Source organism: Dipodomys ordii, unplaced genomic scaffold (assembly GCF_000151885.1).
Source record: "Dipodomys ordii isolate 6190 unplaced genomic scaffold, Dord_2.0 Scaffold183, whole genome shotgun sequence".
Classification (NCBI taxonomy): Eukaryota; Metazoa; Chordata; class Mammalia; order Rodentia; family Heteromyidae; genus Dipodomys; species Dipodomys ordii.
This window is the reverse complement of record NW_012267399.1, coordinates 980,209-1,001,012: the sequence shown is the minus strand read 5'-3', so window position 1 is coordinate 1,001,012 and position 20,804 is coordinate 980,209. Positions and strand designations below refer to the sequence as shown.

Genomic DNA, 20,804 nt, shown 5'->3' with positions numbered 1-20,804 from the left:
CCCCCCAAAAAAAAGAAAAGAAAAAAGGTTATATGGTCTTAGAGACCAGGTAAATAGATCTATCCGGTTGCCAGTGCATGTACACACATGTCGAATGTTCAGTGTGCCAGGCAAGATGCTAGGCTGTGAGGGAAGTCATCAGTGACGACCAAGTACATACAATCCTGCAGAGGGCAGTAGTCACCAAGAGTAAATTAACGCCCTTTGGGAACATGGCATTTCTGACTCCTAAAAGGTAAAAAGAGGGCTGGGAAGGTGGCTCAGTGGTAGAGCGCTTGCCTTGCATGCATGAGGCCCTGGGTTCGATTCCTCAGCACTACATAAGCAAAAAGAAAAAATCCGGAAGTGATGTTATGGCTCAAGTGGTAGAGCGCTAGCCTTGAGCTGAAGAGCTGAGGGACAGAGATCAGGCCCAGAGTTCAGGCCCCATGACCGGACCCCCTCCCCCGCCAAAAAAAAAAAGGTAAAAAGATGTGTTGATCAAAGTTACCCAGCAAAGACTGGACCCCAGTTCAGCATTCCTCCAAATATTATTTCTGTGACCCTCTCTACTGGGTAAGGAAGCAGCTGACCACCCTCTAACAATCTCAGGTTTATAATACCAAAAATGGAGGTAGCTCTGTTTTAATTACACCTACTCCAGAACTCATGTGGAAAAAGGAAAGCCCTGCCATCCTTGGATTCTGTGGGAGGCCTGAAGCCTTCTCCTGGCCATGGTCCCAATCCCCAATCTGTCTGCACAGTGCCTACAGTCAGCCTGCCTCTGGCACTACCTCTCTTGGGTGGGAGACAGGAAGCAGCTTTGGGAAGCCTGTCAAATCAATCTAAAGTAGTTTAACCAGTCTACGCAAAACTTTTACTGCCCAGGAAGAACAGGAAGATTCAACAAAGACAGCCTAGACAATCCCAAGAGGTAAATTTAAGTACTACCTTTGTGTAAAGTGAGGCTTTATCACTTTCCTGGTTTTAGGCAGCATTAGTCACCTTTGCTAAGGAATTGCTTTGATGGAGGAGATCAGTTCAAAAGACAACAAAGAATCCAAAGGTTAAAGGCTAAGAGTCTTCATTCAGAGGATGGAGGAAAGGAAGGGGGCTAGAAAGAGCAAAAAAACAAATTACTTCACAACCCCTTTACAGGAGGGATATTTAAGAACATGTAAGTGTGTCATTACTAACGAGATACAAATAGAGGTTTGGGGATCAGGCATGGTAGCACATGTCTACAATCCCAGTTAATTGGCAGTTAGAGATCAGGAGGATCATGATTTGAGGCCAGACCAGGCAAAAAGATAGCAAGACCCTACTTCAACTAACAAGCTGGTGTTTTGGTTGTGGCCTACAATCCCAACTTCATAGGAGGCTGGAGATAGATCCAAAACTGGACAGGCAAAAATGCAAGACCCTATCCCCAAAATAACTAAAAGCAAAAGGACTAGTATAGCTCATGTGATAGAGTTCCTACCTAGCAAGTGTGAGGCTGAGTTCAATACCATCTCTCTCTCTCTCTCTCTCTCTCACACACACACATATACACACACACACACAGGTGCAAAGATTTAACATTATTTACAAGCTTTAAAATACTGGAGCTGGGTGCCAGTGGCCCATACCTGTAATCCTAGCTACTCAGGAGTGTGAGATCTGAGGATCATGGTTCAAAGCCAGCCTGGGCAGGAAAGGCCATGAAACTCTTATCTCCAATAAATCACCAGAAAACCGGAAGTGGCGCTGTGGCTCAAGTGGTAGAGCGCTAGCCTTGAGCTAAAGAGCTGAGGGACAGCACTCAGGCCCAGAGTTCAAGCGACATGACTGACAAAATAAATAAATAAATAGAAACCATTTATTATAAATAAATAAATTTATTATAAATAAATATATGGAAACCATTCTGTTGTATAAAACAAGGAACTTGTTAGGTAAATTTTGGTACATCCACAAGTCACCAGCTATATGATGGTGAGAAGAGCTGGACTTGTTTAAACAGAGTAGTAGAAGCATATCATGCAGCCATTAAAAATCATGTTTGGTGTATGATTCCATTTATATGGAATGCCCAAAATAAATATATCTATACCAGGGGCTAGGAAGGTGGCTCAGTGGTAGAGCACTTGCCTTGCATGCCTGAGGCCCTGGGTTCTATTCCTCAGCACCACATAAGCAAAAAGAAAAAAGCCGGAAGTGGTGCTGTGACTCAAGTGCTAGAGTTCTAGCCTTGAGCTGAAGAGCTGAGGGACAGCGCCCAGGCCCAGAGTTCAGGCCCCATGACCGGACCCAAAAAATAAATTAATTAATTAAATAAAATAAAAATTTACATACACACACACACACACACACACACACACTCACCAGAAGGAAGCAGATCGGCTGGTGGTAAGAAGGTGGGAAAAATCAGGGGATGTAACTGGTTTAGAACTAGAAACTAGATAGCAATGATAGTTGTACATTATGAATGTACTGCTACTAACAGGTTCACTTTGTAAAGAAAGTTTTGTATGACATAGATTTTACCTCAATACATTATGTTATTCATTCATTCATTTGTGCTGGTCTTGGGGCTTGTCTCTTAGGTTTTTTTGCTCAAGGCTAATGCTCTATCACTTGGGCCACATTTCCACTTCTGGCTTTTGGTGATTAATCCAACATAAGTCTCACAGACTTTCCTGCCTGTGCTGGCTTTGAACTGAGATCCTCAGATCTCAGACTCCTGAATAGCTAGAATCACAGTCATGAGCCACTGGTGCCTGACTTATCAAGTATTTTTTTTTTTTTTTTGGTCGGTCGTGGGGCTTGAGCTCTGGGCCTGGGCGCTGTCCCTCAGCTCTTCAGCTCAAGGCTAGCGCTCTACCACTTGAGCTGCAGCACCACTTCCGGTTTTCTGGTGGTTTATTGGAGATAGGAGTCTCACGGTCTCTCCTGCCCAGGCTGGCTTTGAACTGCAATCCTCAGATCTCAGCCTCCTGAGTAGCTAGGATTACAGGCGTGAGCTACCAGTGCCCGGCTTATCAAGTATTTTTATAAAAATGAAAAAAAGTATATGACTGAATATGCACAATCAGAACTTGTAGTGAGGAATACTCTGTGTGTATGTGTGTGTGTGTGTGAGAGGGGGGGGAAGGAAGGAAAGAAGGAAAGAAGGAAGGAAGGAAGGAAGGAAGGAAGGAAGGAAGGAAGGAAGGAAGATGTCAGTGTGAACAGGCAAACACACAACAACCAGAGGCTTTCTCTGGATGAATGAATGATCAGAATAACTTTTACTCTTCAGCACTGTGTTTTTCTTCTATAGTGTGCATATTTTCTAAGTCAAACATGCTTAATTTACGTTATAAGAAAAGCAACATCTATTCTGCAAAAACAAAACAGACTTTGGAAAGTGTAAGACTTTCATACTATCTTAAATGCCCAGAAAAAAAATCCAGAAGGGTGCTGGGTACTGTGGCGCAGTCCTATGCTCCTCAACACTCAGGGGGCTGAGATCTAGGATCATGGTTCAAAGACAGTAGCATGACTCTTATCATCAATTAAACAGCAAAAAGCCAGAAGTGGAGGTGTGGCTTGATAGTAGAGCTCTCGGAGCTCTAGCCTTGAATGAAAAAGCCAAGCAAGCCCCAGGGACAGCACACGCCCATGCACACAAGTGCTAACACACACACACACACACACACACACACACACACACAGAGGACTTCCCCACCTCAGGAGTATATGTATTCACATACACTCCCTCATACACACATTCTCTCTCATGCCCTCCTGGGCTCCTTGCTGTGAGCCAACCTCCCTCTTCTACCTTGGCCCTTTCACTCTTGGAAGCTGACCTACTCCCTTTTAACCAAAATCCACAGCCCTTGTTTCCACATCAGGTTTCACCAGCCCCGGAGAAGCCTGTGACTGACTCCATGTGTCTGTCGGGCACCAGGACAGGAGGCACAAGCACCCAGGAGTCCAAGCTGGGCCAGGAAACAGACATGAGATAAAAAGCCACCAAAGATCTAGATTCCAAATTCCCCTGTATTGGGCTGGGAAGGTGGCTCTGTGGTAGAATGCTTGCCTTGCAATGCATGAGGCCCTGGGTTCGATTCCTCAGCACCACATACGCAAAAAGAAAAAAGCCAGAAGTGACGCTGTGGCTCAAGTGGTAGAGTACTAGCCTTGAGCTGAAGAGCTGAGGGACAGCGCCCAGACCCAGAGTTCAGGCCCCACAACCAGACCCCCCAAAAAATAAAAATAATAAAAAAATACCCAAATTCCCCTGTATTGACACCAGCATTTCCTGAGATCTGAGTGCCAGGCACCCATGAATGAGGGTGAGTTGAGAATCAGCTCTGGGCCTCTCTGGTGGTGGGGGGAGAGGAAAGTAGAATGGGACAAGCACCCGCACAGGCAGAAGTGAACGCTGCAGGAGGTCACAAGATGAGAGCAGAATTCCTTGGAGATTCCAGGAAGGGCTGAGTTAATTCATGAACCTACACAAGCCCCACCAGCAAGCAGTAGGTGCTAACTACAAACAGGGGAGGGCAGGCGCAGAGGAGAAAGAGGACCCACTGCTCAAGGTGATACTCCCGCTCCGCACAGGACAGGTGCTTAAATAATAAATAACAATAACTATGTAACAGCTACACCCATGGCTGAGGTCTCTCAGTGCCTCTCGGCAAGAAAACAGCCATAGAGGAACTTCAACCCCCAACAGCCAGAGAAAGGAACTGAGGAGCCAAGAATGTGAGCGCTGGGGGCTGCCACAGGGTAGGGAAGCAGCTCTTAAACCAGTTACCTTCCAACTCTTGAACCCAAACCTATCTCCAACTTCTGGGTTCCTTTCACCTCAGCCCCCTTTCCCCCTGCTCTGTCCTCTGTCCTCATGGGTGGGGGGGACAGACCCAGCCAGCAGCTACCCCCATCTTCCCCACCTCCTGCAGAGTCCCAGCCCCTGCTGCCTTTAGGGTCTCTGGTTAAACAACTTAATTCTCTGAAACATTTCTCCTCTTTCTAGCTACAGCTTAAAACAAAAACAAAAAAAAAAACTCTGAATACAAAGTCTTACGTTTGAGAAAAATCAGGTCATTCAACAGTTTCCTCAATGAGGTCCCCAAACCACCCCCATCCCCAGCTCATTCCTCTGCCACTCACTTAGGATGACGCAGCTCCAGAATAAAGGACAGCACCTGCGGAAGGTACCGTGGTTTCCAGAGGCCACCCTGACGTCAGGCTCTGGGGGAAAGTCTCAGAGAGGTAAGCACACCCGCTCCTCACACCTGTCCTAGTCCTCCAAGGCTCTGAGCCTCCCTCAGCTTTCAACCAGGCAGCCCACAGCAGTTTACAGTTACGGGCTTCAGGCAACCCGAGAAGTGGCCCAGAAAAGAGGCCCTGCACCCCTGCACCAGTCCCTCGTCATACCCCATGGGGGACTGGTGAACTCTTTTTCCTAGTGCAGTGAGAGAGGAAGCTGTTTCAGTCTTGGTCCTCAGACCCACCCAGACATCATAGAGAAAGGCAGGGTCCTGGCACAGCAGAGCATAGAAGGTTGTACGCACCTGCTATACTTACCTGGAAGAGGGTAGAAAGGCCGTGGGTTTTTCAGTCAGCTGTATTGACATCAAATTGGGATGGATTAGCTACTTAACCTGGCCAAGTCATTCAACTTCTCTGGGCCTCAGTTTTCTCTCCTATACACTGGGAACAACAACCCCTTCTCTTTGCTGCTAGGAGATAAAGGGAAAGAACTCATGGAAGGTGGTTGACCAATATGTCCTTGGTTGTCCTGACCAAAATGCATCAGGCAAAAGGCAGGACAAAAATCAGGCTGACACCACCCCCACTCCAATAGGGGAGTAGCAGGGGGTGGGGGAGAAGTAGGACAACTTTTATTCTAGCCTTCTTCCCAAACCAAAAGCAGTGAGCGGAGCAGAAGACCTGAGTCCCTAGCACTGCCTCCCTCTCCCTCAGGTGAGGATATAGTCCAACACCTTTGTCGCAAGCAACCAATGTATATGGTACAGCTACATATAGAGGCCCTAGAGACAAATGGCTGGGTACAAATCCCATCTTTACCTGATGCTGTCTGTATAACCCAAGGAAAAGAAGGACCCAGCAAAGATACTTAGCCTAAGTTTCCTACTGTCAGGTTGTCATAACATCATTTGTATAAAGACCCTTGGAGACCTATCCAGTGTACAGTAATGGTCTGATTACCTTTCATCTGTGATTATAATTATCTTTTCCATGTAACTCACTCCCTAAAACAACCTAAATCCTCTCCTTGAAACTCAAGGTCTGCCTATTTTTTTTTGGGGGGGGGGGATCCGTCATGGGACTTGAACTCTGGGCCTGGGCACTCACTGTCCCTCAGCTCTTCAGCTTAAGGCTAGCGCTCTACCACTTGAGCTGCAGTGCTACTTCCAGTTGCCTGGTGGTTTACTGGAGATAAGAGTCTCATGGATTTTGCTTCCTGGGCTGGCTTTGAACTGAGATCCTCAGCCTCCTGAGTAGCTAGAATTACAGGCCTGAGCCACTGGCGCCAAGCTGGGGCCAGACATCTTGATGTGGCCCTTGGGTAGCCTCCCTAGAACCTGTGTTTCTTTTGTGTATATTTGTGTATGCATGTGTGTCAGTACTAGAGCTTGAACTCAGGGATTCACACTCTGATCTTTCTTTTTTTTTTTTTTTTTTTTTGGGTCCGGTTGTGGGGCCTGACCTCTGGGTCTGGGCGCTGTCCCTCAGCTCTTCAGCTCAAGGCTAGCGCTCTACCACTTGAGCCACACAGCGCCACTTCCGGCTTTTTTCTTATGTGGTGCTGAGGAATCGAACCCAGGGCCTCGAGCATGCAAGGCAAGTGCTCTACCACTGAGCCACCTTCCCAGCCCATCTCCTTTTTTTTTTTTTGGGTCCAATCGTGGGGCCTGAACTCTGAGCCTGGGCTCTGTCCCTCAGCTCTTCAGCTCAAGGCTAGCACTGCTTTTTTCTTTTTGCTTATGTGGTGCTAAGGAATCGAACCCAGGGCCTCAGGCATGCAAGGCAAGTGCTCTACCACTGAGCCACCTTCCCAGCCCACTCTGATCTTTCTTACTCAAGGCTGGTGCTCTATCATTTCAGCCGCCCCTCCACTTCCACATCTTTGGTGATTAGTTGGTGATAGGAGTCTCAGATTTGTCTGTCCCAGCTGCTTCCAACTTCAATCCTCAGATCCGAGCTTCCTGAGTAGCTAGAATTACCAGTACCAGACACTATGGCCTTCTAGCTACCCAACACACAGGAGAAACATGAAAAACAACAATCATACTACCCAAGATAATGCGGCCTGGCTAGAGGTGCCTTAGGAACTGAGTGGGTAATAGGGGTCCTCCAAGTGAAGGAGAAACAGTTGCATACTTGCTCTCCCTCCCCAAGACAAACAGAATGAATGAATCCTGACTCTATGAAAGAGAGGAACAGAGGAAGCCACCTGTGATGCCTACAGACAGCCACCTAGGCTACAGTCAGGCTTCTCCCAGTTGTAGCACAGATGGCCTCCTAGTCATTGCCCAGGGCCCACATGTCATGAGAAGACAAGGCCTTATTCATGCATAGTCCTCCTAGAGGGGTTTTTCCCACCTGGTTCACTTTGTACACCTCTGGTACTGGGACAGGGGTGTCAAAAATAGAAAACCTTGAGAGCAAGCACCTGACTGAGCAGCCATACTTACTTGGTATTTTCCAGATTTCAGCATCTTTTATTTTTAGAGATATGTGTTCCAATTTGGTGAGGAATCTGTGATTCCTTATATCTTGCTCAATTTAGGACTTGTGTTGTTGTTGTTGTTGGATGGTAGGGCAGAAATTAAATCCAGCTTTTCTCGGCCATACCTGGATTCTGAGCCCTAAATTTAACTCCAAAGAAACCCGTCTGCCCTACTTCATGACTAGAGATATACTTCTACCTGATTTGGAAAATCAGAGCCCTGACAACGGAGCACCGGAGAGAGATGTATCCACAATCACAGTTGCTGGATGATGGCACCAGGGCTATCATTAGCTGATTGGGAAAAGGGGACAAAAAAGGGAACAAATGGTCCTACTTTGTGGCCTAAATCTTGATGACCGGTTTCCCTGGGGGCCAGGAAGAGTTGTTTGTGCAGCCAGTCAGAATGACCAGGGTGTGGCAACAGGTGTCCCATTCTAGCAACCCTGGTGCCTGGCAGAAAGGTACCCACAAGGCTAGGGACAACGGGACATCAGATCAGTAGTTGCACCTCACTAAGGCCAAAGAATTAACTACCTGTTGCTCTACCCCAGTTTCTTCTCATGGTTCCCACCCCCCATAACTTTTTTTCTCTCTTCATATTATACTCATCGTATTGCACAACCCTCACCACTATCTATTTCTAAAACTTTGTTAATAGCCCAAAGAGAAATATTGTAACTATTGGCAAGAACTTAGCATTCCTCCCTCCCCTCAGCCTGCAGGAACCTCTAATCTCTACTTTCTGTTTCTATGACTAAGTAACTTATGTAAGTGGAATCATACAATATGTGTCTCTGCAACTGGCTTATTTCAGTTAGCATCATGTATTTGGAGTTCTTCCATGTTGTAGCATGGCCAAATAATATTAAAAATGTATACAGAAATCACATGCTGTTTCCCTGTGCAGAGGCCCCTCCCAGTTCTGGGATTATATGATGTTCCCCTGAGCAGAGGCCCCTCTCCATGCACCTGTCAGATCAGACCTTACTGTCCTCCACTATGAAGCTCCTGACATCCATATTTTGCTCAGAGTTCTGGTTCCCCAACCTTGGGCATCTATTATCTGTTGATAAATGGTTCATCTTTTGAATACTGTGAATATGCTGTAATTAACACCATTGCACAGCTATCTATTTGGGGACTGCTCTCAACCCCTTTAAGCATATACCTAGAAACTGAATAGATAACGGGATCATATGACAATTCTATTTAGGGGAACCACTAAACTCTTGTACATAGCAGCTGCATTACTTTACACTCCCACCAGAGGGATATAAATTCACAAAACCCACCACACTAACTCCACAGCATCTGAAAATTCTCACTTTCCAGCTTCATCTATGGGGGTTCTCATTCCTGGAGAGATGTGGGGTACAAGCAGGGAGCTACCTGAGGAAGTCACCCTGTTCTAGTCCAGATCAAAATCCAGAAAAAAGGTAGCTTAGAAAATGATAGCTCAGCTTTGGAATCAGAGATACTTGTGCTATCATTATGAACCTCTGTGACAAATTAATTTTATGTGTATGTTACGTATATTACAAATGTATTTGTTTATATACATATACATACATACATACACAGCTCTACTTCCAGCATTTTGGTGGTTAATTGGAGATAAAAGTCTCATGGACTTTCCTGACCAGGCTGGCTTCAAAACTCAATCCTCAGATCTCAGCTTCTTGAGTGGCTAGGATTACAGGTGTGAATCACCAATGCCCAGCTTAGTTTATCCTTTTTAACCTCAAAGTTCTTATCTGAAAACCAGTGCCATAATATTACTACCACACCTACTTCACGGGGTGGCTGTAAGGAGCTGAGAGACAGTCCACATCCACATATTTAGTGCACTGCATGCCAGGTACATACCAGTCCTCTTCATAAGTTAGGAAGATACACAAGAGGCAGAAGAAAAACTCTGGGTAGAGTGAGAGACAGACTTAGAGACAGGAACAAAGGTATGTCTGCCTATGTTTGTCTGTCTGTCTGTCTGTCTGTCTGTGTCTATATGTCTTTGTGTCTGTGTATGTATGTTTTCAAATTACATACAGTTGCAGTCACCACCTCATGTGCTCCACAAACATCCCCTAAGCAACCACAAGTGTCAGATACTCTGAGGGAAGAACACATGAGTGAGGCAGAGTCCAGCCTGGTAAAACTCACTTCCTGTGCCATACTGGGGTGCACAAGTGGGTAAGGCTTATGGATATCTGGAGTTATTAGCCAGGGGTGAAGGGAGACTGGGACCTTAAAGTCAAGTCTTTGACTGGGAAATAGGGCCTTTCACAAAAGGTACCAATCTCCTGAAGTAACAAACAACACTCAGAATCCAAGTGGAGCCTTTGATTCAGTTCCCTTAAATTTTCCATTCAGTGTTTTTTTTTTAACCTTTCTCTTTTCCAAAGCAAACTCTGCAGAAGGACTTTGACATCTCAGATAACAGGGCAGGAAACTCCACTCCCTGCTTTATTCCTTTAGCCAGCCCCACCCCTTCACTAGGCACTCCGTACTGAGTACTGGAGCATCTACCTACACCATAAAATCCCCAGTTCTTACCCACTGTGGACTCCTTCCCTTGAACTATCTCTGAGAGGGAAGAGTTGCCCAGCTCCTCCTTATAACCTTGTGAAATGGCTGCACAGCTCATCTATTTACGAGTTATATGTTAGATTACTTCTGGAGGACAAGGAACTAAGTATCAGGGCCTCCCAGAATGTAGATCCATGAACTAGGGAGGCTGAAACCTCCCTGTCAGCACAAACCCTGATACCATCAGAAATATGGAAATTGAGACACAGGTGCTCTGGATGTCCTATTTTATAAATTCCCCACCTTGTTTTTAAATTGGCCATTAAATTTCAGCTCAGCAATTCGCCAGGTACATTATTAACTGGTAAATACTTTTGTGGCTTTGCTGGTTAAAGTTTAGAAAAGAACATTCTCATTAAAATATAATTTCTCTAGCAACCCAAAAGAACAGCACAGTAAGTGCTCCACTGGGGCAAACCTCAACTACCCCCCCCATTCCTAGGTGACTCTGGGCTTTTCCCAGACTTGCTTGTTTTCCAGTAACAAAGCACAAATCTAGGTGATTCAAGATAACTAAGTGAGCTTGATAACTAAGATCTAGACACTGCTAGTCAACATGAGTCTCTCTCTGCTGGGCTGGGAAAGAAAAGTGAAGAGAAAAAAAGCTCTGCTTAATGCCACAGGCCCTCTATTCCTGGGATCAATCCCAGAAATGGACATGTGTCACCGCCTGTCAAAAAGTCTGGGACCTGGCTGGGAAGGTGGCTCAGTGGTAGAGTGCTTGGCCTTGCATGCCTGAGGCCCTGGGTTCGATTCCTCAGCACCACATAAGCAAAAAGAAAAAAACCGGAAGTGGCGCTGTGGCTCAAGTGGTAGAGCACTAGCCTTGAGCTGAAGAGCTGAGGGACAGTGCCCAGGCCCAGAGTTCAGTCCCCACGAACGGACCCCTCCCCCCAAAAAAAAGAAAGAAAGAAAGAAATATTCTGTATTTCTGTATAGAAGAATGGTAGTGAATAAATATTCAAGGAAGGCTAGGAATGTAGCTTAGTGGTAAGAGCACTTGCCTAGCATGCACAGGCCCTGAGCCCTTGAGACCCTGAGTTTAATCCCCAGGACTGAAAAAGACAAAACTAGGGCTGGGAAGGTAGCTCAGTGGTAGAGTGCTTGCCTTGCATGCATGAGGCCCTGGGTTCGACTCCTCATCACCACATAAGCAGAAAAAGCTAAAGTGGCACAGTGGCTCAAGTGGTAAGAGTGCTAGCCTTGAGCTGAAGAGCTGAGGGACAGCGCCCAGGCCCAGAGTTCAGGCCCCACGACTGACCAAAAAAAGAAAAAATGTCTGGGACCAGCTGGGAATGTGGCTTAGTGGTAGAGTGCTTATACAGCATGTATGAAGCCCTGGGTTTGATTCCTCAGTACCACATAAACAAAAAAAAGCAGAAGTAGCGCTGTGGCTCAAATGGTAGAGTGCTAGCCTTGAACAAAAGAACCTCAGGAACAGTGCCCTGAGTTCAAGTCCTAAGACTGGAAAACAAAAAAGAAAAAAAAAAGTCCTGACCCTTTGGGGCCCTTATTCCAACAGAGAACAGCCTATGATCTTACACCTCTCCTTGCCTGAGATCCAGCACTTCCTTCTCCAGCACATAGTTTTTCTCCAAACAAGTCTGTGCAACAGACCAGAATATAGAGCTGCAGAGTCCAGCTGAACTCCGGCAAGCACTTGCACGATGATGATTTCAGACCTCATTTGACACCTTGATAGGTCAGCCTCATGCTTCAGTCCCCCCCACAGAGCCAAGCTTAGCATGAGATCCTACATCTTTCTTTGGATCCACTGTCCAGGAAAAAGGGCACACTCAAAGACAAGGAAGTCATTCCTTTTTAAACAACACCCTTCCCTTGGGATTGAATGAGGCTTTGGTGTACACAGGAAAGAGGAAATTAGGACTTCTGAGAAGAAGGGGAACAGGGAGAACAAACCAAATCCCATGTAATCCAAGCCAAACTTAAAACCTCCAACCATCTGGTACAAGCAGAAGAAACAGAGCTCTTGGGGTCTACTCAAAGGATGCAGATCTATATCTGAGTGTCAAAAAGAATGGGCTTCTAAAATATCAAGGAATCTGGCAAACCCAAGTGGGGAGGCCTCACAGATCCTAACACAGATCAGTGGAAACATTATCTCTCTCTCCTTCCAGACAACCACAGGAGAAACCCTCCCAGACTCAAATTTTGATACAGACACACACACAATACATATGAAGCTCTGTCAGACCACTGGGCTGCACAGAAAAGGCTGCTCTCTAACCCCATTCCTGCCCAAGTCCCCATTCAAGCCAGTGTCTAGCTCAGACATCTTGACTATCACCTTCAGACTCACAACCTTCCAGAGCAAGGCTCTTCTCACTGCCCTCTGTCCTCCAGATGCTTCTGTTCAACTGTTGCAGACAGGTCATCTAGGGTGGTTTGCCCTGAGCTGCATGAGATTCATGCAACATACTGCCACAAGTGCCTTCCCACCCGCTCTGAATGGCTGCTTTGTGTTTCATGCTTACAAAGGAATAAAACTGTTTTTGCAGCTGAATAATAAGTGTTTCGAGTCTTCAATAGAGTAATGAAGGCCAAAAACTACTAGGCACACCCATACCCCTTCTGCACCATGAGTGCCTGCGTGCAAACATTGGCAGGACAGACATACAACCTCATGGCTCATAGATACTTCCAATTCCTTGCTTGACATCTGCAGCCAAGAACACAGTGTCTGACAGCCTACAAAATTGGATCTACCACTGCTTTTTCTTTTTCTTCTTTTTCTTTTTTTTTTCTTTTTTCTTTTTGGTAGGTTGTAGGGCTTGAACTCTGGGCTTGGGCGCTGTCCCTGCGCTCTTCAGATCAAGGCGAGCGCTCTCCCACTTGAGCCACAGTCCCACTTCTGGTTTTCTAGTGGCTTATTGGAGATAAAAGTCTCACGGACTTTCCTGCCCAGGCTGGCTTTGAACCCCAATCCTCAGATCTCAGGCTCCTGAGTACCTAGGATTACAGGCGTGAACCTGTAATTACAGGCGTGAACTGGCACCCGGCAACTACTACTGCTTTTTCTAATATCCTTCATGCATCCCCATAGGCCAGGAAGTTTTTGGAAGTATTTGGGGCCTTAGATGAAAAGCAGACTACCAGGCACATATCATGGCATACATCTGTGATCACAACCTTTGAGACCAACCTGGGCTACATAGAGAGAAAGGAAAAGAAAAGGAGGGTACATTGCTTGTGAAGCTAACCTCATAGACCATGGAAAGAAAACTGTAGGGGTATGGGGGGTGGACAATAGGAGGCAGGAGAAGATCCTGGCTCTTTTGATGCAGCTAACTATACCATAGTTATCTCCCTGACGTCCCATCTCCATCTCCTAGGTGTCAGTTCCATCCCATCATATGACTGCAAAATGCACTGAGGTGAAGGTAACAGAAAGCAAATGACAGAATTAGAGCTGAAATCATCTCAGCAGTCTGATTCTTTTTACCCAGGTCAGCTACATGAGATCTAACAAAGATAAAGGTCGTTTACAATCTCCCAGCAGAAGCAAAACAAGAGAGAAGAGACAGGATGAGTAAAGCACTAGATACACGTATATATTAATGGGGACTTGTTTAGATTTAGATTGTATTAAAGGAAGTTTAATACTGCCAGGAATGGTAGCATCAATCTGCAGTCCCCACTACTTAGGGAGCTGAGACAAGAGGAGTACTTATGCCTAGAAGTTTAAGGCCAGTCTGAGCATCATAAACCCCATCTCAATAATAATAATAATAAATAGAAAAGAGAGATGATGACCAGTTAGAACCTGACACATTTCCCTATTATCAGCCACCATGCCTCAACCCCATGGGATCCATGAGCCAAACAAGGCCAATCAAAATCTAAGACCTGATATACAGATCCTGAAAGAGCAAACAATACCTTTGTTTGACATGAGGTAGGAAGAGTTGGAAGATGAGAAAGAGCAGAGCCTTCAAAGTGTTTTTTGAGCACTAAGGCCAAACAGTGCCAAGGTCAGGTCCAAACTGCCCTTGTAGTTCCCAGTTAAAGAGGTCAATGTATCTTCTTCGCTGTTGAAACCAGTTTGACTCAAGTCTCTGTCACTTCCAAACCAAGGAGCTGACTAACATATATACTGAAAGAGGACTACTAGTCAAATGAAATATGCTGAGTAGTGTTGAACACAGTGCTAAACTAAAAGCTGTTTTTCAGGATTTAACTCAGAAAAGGGAACATGTAGGACTAGAGGAAGCCTCTGTAAATACTGAAAGGGAGAAAACTTGTTCTGTGTGGGGTTACAGGGCAGATCCAAAATATGAGAGAAGCTACAAAGAGGGGAATGTCTAGTAATTTTGAATAATACAATGAGACAGACACAGCTGAACCAAGTCATATTCTATTCCCTCAGACTCAGTGAATTAAAGCAACTCTCTTATCTTCACAAAGGGCAACTTCTATAAGCTTCAGCTTCCAAACCTGGACAGCGGGTATAATTTCTCTCCTACCAGCTCCATGACGTTACTCTAAAGACCAAAAGAGAAAATAAAAATGGAAATCCAATACTAACGTTTATATCCTAGGAAGAGCAATGTGTATTCTGAGAAAACTGCTAGAAATATTCATAAAGATACTATTACTCATAATATCAAAAAAGGGGAAATAATCTAATTCCAACAACTAAGGACCAATGAAAAAACTAGTCACTCTACAGGCACAGGATATCATGTTGTAGGAGAACAATTAATGATATTAGAAAATATCTACAATGGGCTGAAGAAGCAAGAATTAAAACTATATGTACATGATTCCAAGTTTGTGGAGCTTATTTTTGCAATAAGACTAGATAAAGAGTAAAAACCAAAAATAACAATAGTGATTATTCCAACAGAATTAAGAAATATCTTTTTCATTGGGCTTTTCTGTTTTCTATTATGCAATAATTATGTGCTCTCATAAAATCAGTAAAAAATAACATATGCCTTACTTTGCTGACTATAAAAAAAAGTAGGTGTTGAGCCAAGTGCTGGTGGCTCATACCTATAATTGTAGCTACTCAGGAGCATGAGATCTGATAATCATGGTTCAAAGCCAGCCTGGACAGGAAAGTCCTGACACTTTTTTTTTTTTGGTCAGTCGTGGGTCTTGAACTCTGGGCTTGGTGCTATCCCTCAACTCTTCAGCTCAAGGCGAGCACTCTCCACTTGAGCCACAGCACCACTTCCTGTTTTCTGAGTGGTTTATTGGAGATAAGAGTTTTATGGACTTTCCTGCCTGGGCTGGCTTTGAACCCAGATCCTCAGATCTCAGCCTCCTGAGTAGCTAGGATTACAGGCGTGAGCCACCAGTGCCCAGCTAGTCCTGACACTCTTATCTCCAATTAACCACCAGAAAACTAGAAGTGGCACTGTGGCTCAAAGTGGTAGAGCCTTGAGCAAAAGATCTGGGATAGTGCCCAGGCCCGGAGTTCAAACCCCATGACTGATAAAAAGCAGGCAGGTGTCAAACAGGTCTCCCTGATTCATCTGCCTTTTCTAATTTGAACGTATCAATTGGTCCTGAACTACATCTAGAGCTGTTTTTATTTTTATTAGAAACAAATGAGTGTATGAGAACAAGATCCAAAATTCTGTGTGATCTTCAGACATGTCAGTTTCTTTCCTGTAAATTGAGGTAATAGCATCACTTTGTTATGGGCATGGATTTAAACATTCACTGAAAGTCTCCAAAAATGCAATAATTTTCTTTCATCTACTAAGAAGGAGGGAATATTTGTAACAGATACATAGCAATACACTGTATGGAAGTACCATGACCAATTTAACCAATTTTTTTGGTTTGGTGTGGTTTGGTTTGTAAAATAGAAATATTTAATGTCCTCAGCAACCCTGCTTAGGCAAGTTCAAAGTACTTACAGGAGAGTCTTAGCAAATATAAGTGATTATCACTATCAAAACTATTGTATTATTGCCACGCAAGTTACTGTGAAATCTTCGAGTATTTTAGGTTTTTGAAAATGTTTCCTGAGAACCCACAAAAGATGTCAGGGCTAGACATATTTCAAACATTATCAGACTAAAAAGGCAAAGACAGGCATATTTTAAAATCTGCCTGTTTTTCTCCAAACATTCTGAAGAACGGGCATATTGCTAGAACTCACAGCAGGATTTAGTGCCAGTTCCAGCTTTTTTTGTTTTTTTGGGGTTTTTTTTGTCTGTCATGGGGCTTGAACCTGGGCTTGGTTGCTGTCCCTGTGCTCTTCAGCTCAAGGCAAGCGCTCTACCACTTGAGCCACAGCACCACTTCCTGTTTTTTAGTGGTTTATTGGAAATAGTTTTCTAGTGGTTTATTGGAAATAAGATTCTCACAGCTTTCCTACCCAGGCTGGCTTTGAACCATGATCCTCATATCTCAGCTTCCTGAGTAGCTAGATTACAGGAGTGAGCCACTGGCGCCTGGCTCCACTTCTAGCTTTTTCTGTTCATGTGGTACTAAAGAATCAAACCCAGGGCTTCATACTTGCTAGGCAAGCACTCTACCACTAAGCCACATTCCCAGCCTATCCATGAGCCTTCTTTTTTCTTTTTCTTTGTCAGTCGTGGGACTTGAACTCTGGGCCTAGACGCTATCCCTCAGCTCTTCAACTCAAGGCAAACACTCTACCAGTTGAGCCACAGCGCCACTTCTGGTTTTCTGGTGGCTAACTGGAGATAAGAGTCTCACAGAGGGGGAAGAGGGGAGGATGGGAAGGGGAAACAAAGGAGGAGGCTACAATGCTTGATAAGAAATGTACTCATTATCTTGCCCATGTAATTGTAACCCCTCTGTACAATATTTTCACTATAAAAATAAATTAATTTAAAAAATTTTAAAAAATTTTAAAAAAAAGCATCTCACAGAAAGTGGTGCTGTGACTCAAGTGGTAGGGTAGAGCACTTGCCTTGAGCTGAAGAGCTCAGGGACAACATCCAGGCCCAAAGTTCAAGCTCCAGGGCCGACCAGAAGAAAAAAAAAAAAAGCCTCGCAGACTTTCCTGCCTGGACTGGCTTTGAACTGAGATCCTCAGATCTCAGCCTCTTGAGTCGCTAGGATTACAGGCGTGAGCCACCAGCGCCCGGCTTCCATGAGCCTTCTTATATAACCTTTATATAGAAAGATACTATAGGAAAAAAGTAAAGTACTTAGTGAGTTCAAAGTCAGGCTGGGCTGCAAAATGAGATCCTATCTCAAACAAAACAAACCAAAAATACTGAGAGTAAAGTCCCAACTTTGCCACATTTAAAGCTTCCAGCCCAAATCCTACCCTCCCAGCTCGTGACACACTATATACGGGTTACCATTCTAAGACTCGATTCTTTCAAGGTTCACCAAAGTTGCCTGTGGGCCAGCTGAGCCCAACCAGGCAGGGGCTGTGCACACTGCCAGGCTCTTTCCAGTCACTAATGGCCCAGCCCTTGTTAAGTACTCTCCAATGGACTTGAGGCTACAACCATACCAGGAGGTATTTGACCAGAGATCCAAGACTCAGAAGGAAACCTCTAGAATTTCTTAGGGTATCTGGCTTTCTGAAGTAGTAACATCTTGGCATCTACCAACTGACGCTTCAGAAATGATTCTGAAGAGTAGGTTACTAAACTTGGAAGACTGGTGAAAATTTGAGGCCAGTCAAAGCTGCTTTGACCCTCCCTAATTTTTGGAACTTCAAGGGTTTTCCTTTGGCTTGTTTAGTTTGAGATATCTTCCATGTTCCCTTTTAATCAACCACTTTCCTCCTTTTCTCTTCCACCCCTCTCCTACCCAAGGGTAACAACCAGGTAGGCAAGGTTAGCTTGGCCACAGAGCAAAGTCAAAGTGGTGTGGGGCAGGAGTTCTGGGAAGCAGAATGTGCTTTACATCTTGAAGGAATTTCCAACTTCTATGAGGCCTGCTTCAATCACCTTGAAGTTAAGGAGATCAGAGTAAAAATCTATAACCCTCTCCTCTGTAGGCAAGCTTGTCAGTCCCAAAATTTCTTTGATAAGATCTCAAGAAAATGTTCTTGGGGCTGGGAAAGGTGGCTCAGTGATAGAATGCTTGCCTTGCATGCATGAGGCCCTGGGTCCTCAGCACCACATAAGTGGAAAAAGCCAGAAGTGATGCTGTGGCTCAAGTGGTAGAGCACTAGCCTTGAGCTGAGGGACAGCGCCCAGGCCCAGAGTTTTAGGCCCCACAACCGACAACAACAACAACAACAAAAGAAAATGTTCTTGGAGCATATCAGATGTCTTTTTCATCACTTCCTTTCCCTCTTACACGACATTGTTTTCAAAGCCATTCCCAGGATGGAGAAATCATATCTGTCTTCTTCACCACCATACACATAGCAGCTCAAGTGTCAAGATAGACAATAATCATTGGATGGATGCATGTGCACATGCACACACGTTCACACACACACACATACACACAGAACAACCATTCTTTATGCAGAGCGCCTAGCAGTGTGCCATTACACATAAATGTTTATTCCTTTCTAGTGCATCATCCAAGTCAAGCCTTGATATCTCCCAAGACTAACTCAGCTAGGCACTCAGCACTCAGTGGACTTGAGGTAAAGCTTCCTTTTTCCCCTTTGCCACTCTGAAAAAACTTCCAAGTATGTAAACATCCAAAGAAAGGAAAGGAACCTCCTGTCCACTCCCTCTCCACTCTACATTTTATACCATCATCAGATGTATACCCTAAAACTTTCCTACTTAGCCAGCTTTATTCAAAGCAGCAGCTCCTCACCACCCAGAGAATCGAGTAAACTCCTTGATCCGCTATCTGAGGCCTCCCAACTGGCCTCTCACTTCACTTCAAAAGCCCATACTCTCTCCATCTTCACAACACTGCTCTCTCCTCTCCCATCTCCATGAAACCTCTTTCTCAGCCCACCTGGGGTATAACTAACTACTCTGACCTTCTTCACCTTGGATTTCAGTGTCCCTATTTGTCCTTTCCCTGACTCTATCTCTCCAAGTAAGAGCAAATGACTTCAACTAGATAATTGAATAGCAACAGACAAGAGCATCCTGGCCTGTTCTCTATCTCCTCAGGATTCAGCCTTATACTATAAATATGTATGAAAGAGATGTGGCCATGCTGGTGGTTCATGTTTATAATCCTAGCTGCTCAGAAGGCTGAGATCTGAGGATTGTAATTAGAAGCCAGTCCAGGCAGAAGTTTGTGAGAAGTTAATCTCCGATTAACTACCAAAAGATAGAAATGGAGCTGTGGCTTAATAGGTAAGGTGCTAGCCTTGAGAAAGAGGGGGGAAAAAAATCTCAGGGACAGTGTTCAGACCCTGAGTCCAAGCTCTAGGACAGACAAGGAGAGGGAGGGAAGGGAGGGGAAGGAACCGAACAGAAAGGAAGGGGGAAGGTCTCTTTAAATCCTATCTCTGGCCCACCACTTCAAAACCAAGCCCTCTGACAACAGTGCCCACCTACCTGCACCATGGCTCAGCCCCTACTCTAGGGTGACTTGAGGGTAGCTAGCCTGTGGGCAAAACCTGGCTCTACTGATTCTTTGCTGGGCTACCTAAGCAAGTTACGTAGCCCCTCTGAGCCTGGATGCCTTTGTCCATAAAATGAAGCAAAGGATTTTCTCTACCTTCTGCCTGCTGTGGAGATGAATCAAGATAAGTTAAGGTGCCCAGCATTCAGGAGACAGGTAAAAACACTTCCCTCTTCCTTTGCCACCCCAACGTTTAGATGTTGTACACAAAAATGGAAAACGGGCTGGGCAGCAGGCACACCTCATCCCCAGCCTCCCGTTGGCTCCCTAAGGCAAAGAAAACAAAGCCTGAATTTACTCCTGCTTCCCTAGCTAGGAGGTCTCTGGAAGAGGTCTTTGTTAACACTGCTGTAGTTTAAAAGCCTCTTTATGGGCCAGACACACTGTTTCTGTTTGTAAGAGGAAGGGAAGATCAGCCTAAGGCTTAATATCACCTAATGCTGATAACAGGCCTTTTGTTCACTTCCCTCAATTAAATTCTGCATAATTAGCAGCCACTTACTCCTGAGCTTAAGGGAAACTGGACTGGGGAACTTTCCTTAAGCATAGAGACCAGACAAAAAAAGAGACACAAAACAGATATCAATCAACAAAAGGCAGAAAGTAGCACGGAAAGAGAGCTGCTGCAGGCCAGAAAGCCCAAGCTGATGAGTTTAAGAAGTAATGGGTTAAATGCTGCATATATCATTTTCCGCTCTTCCATTTGATCTATGTATATACCTTGCTGTGTTCAGAAAACATGTCTGCAGCATCACTTAAAGGTTTCATGTTTCCATGCTTTAGTTAGCCAATTCATAACTGATGACCAGTGGAGTTGCCAGAAAATTTTAGGTAACTTTCTTTTTTTTGTTTTTTTTTTTGGTTCGGTCGTGGGGCCTGAACTCTGGGCCTGGACTCTGTCCCTCAGCTCTTCAGCTCAAGGCTAGTGCTCTACCACTTGAGCCACAGCACCACTTCCGGCTTTTTTCTTTTTGCTTATGTGGTGCTGAGG

General features: G+C 44.9%; 1 protein-coding gene across 3 annotated transcripts in view; it reads right to left on the bottom strand.

The window, feature by feature from the left end:
- Plekha7 (pleckstrin homology domain containing, family A member 7) overlaps window positions 1-20,804 on the bottom strand; it is a 215,440-nt gene that overhangs the window by 161,634 nt on the left and 33,002 nt on the right. Inside the window, exon 1 of one of the 3 annotated variants that reach the window (XM_013034139.1) lies at window positions 5,125-5,180. The exons of the other annotated variants lie outside the window; for them this stretch is intronic. The gene's annotated coding sequence lies outside the window, so the exon portion shown is untranslated. Of the gene's footprint in view, window positions 1-5,124; window positions 5,181-20,804 lie in introns of those variants that run through there. 3 annotated transcript variants of the gene reach the window in all.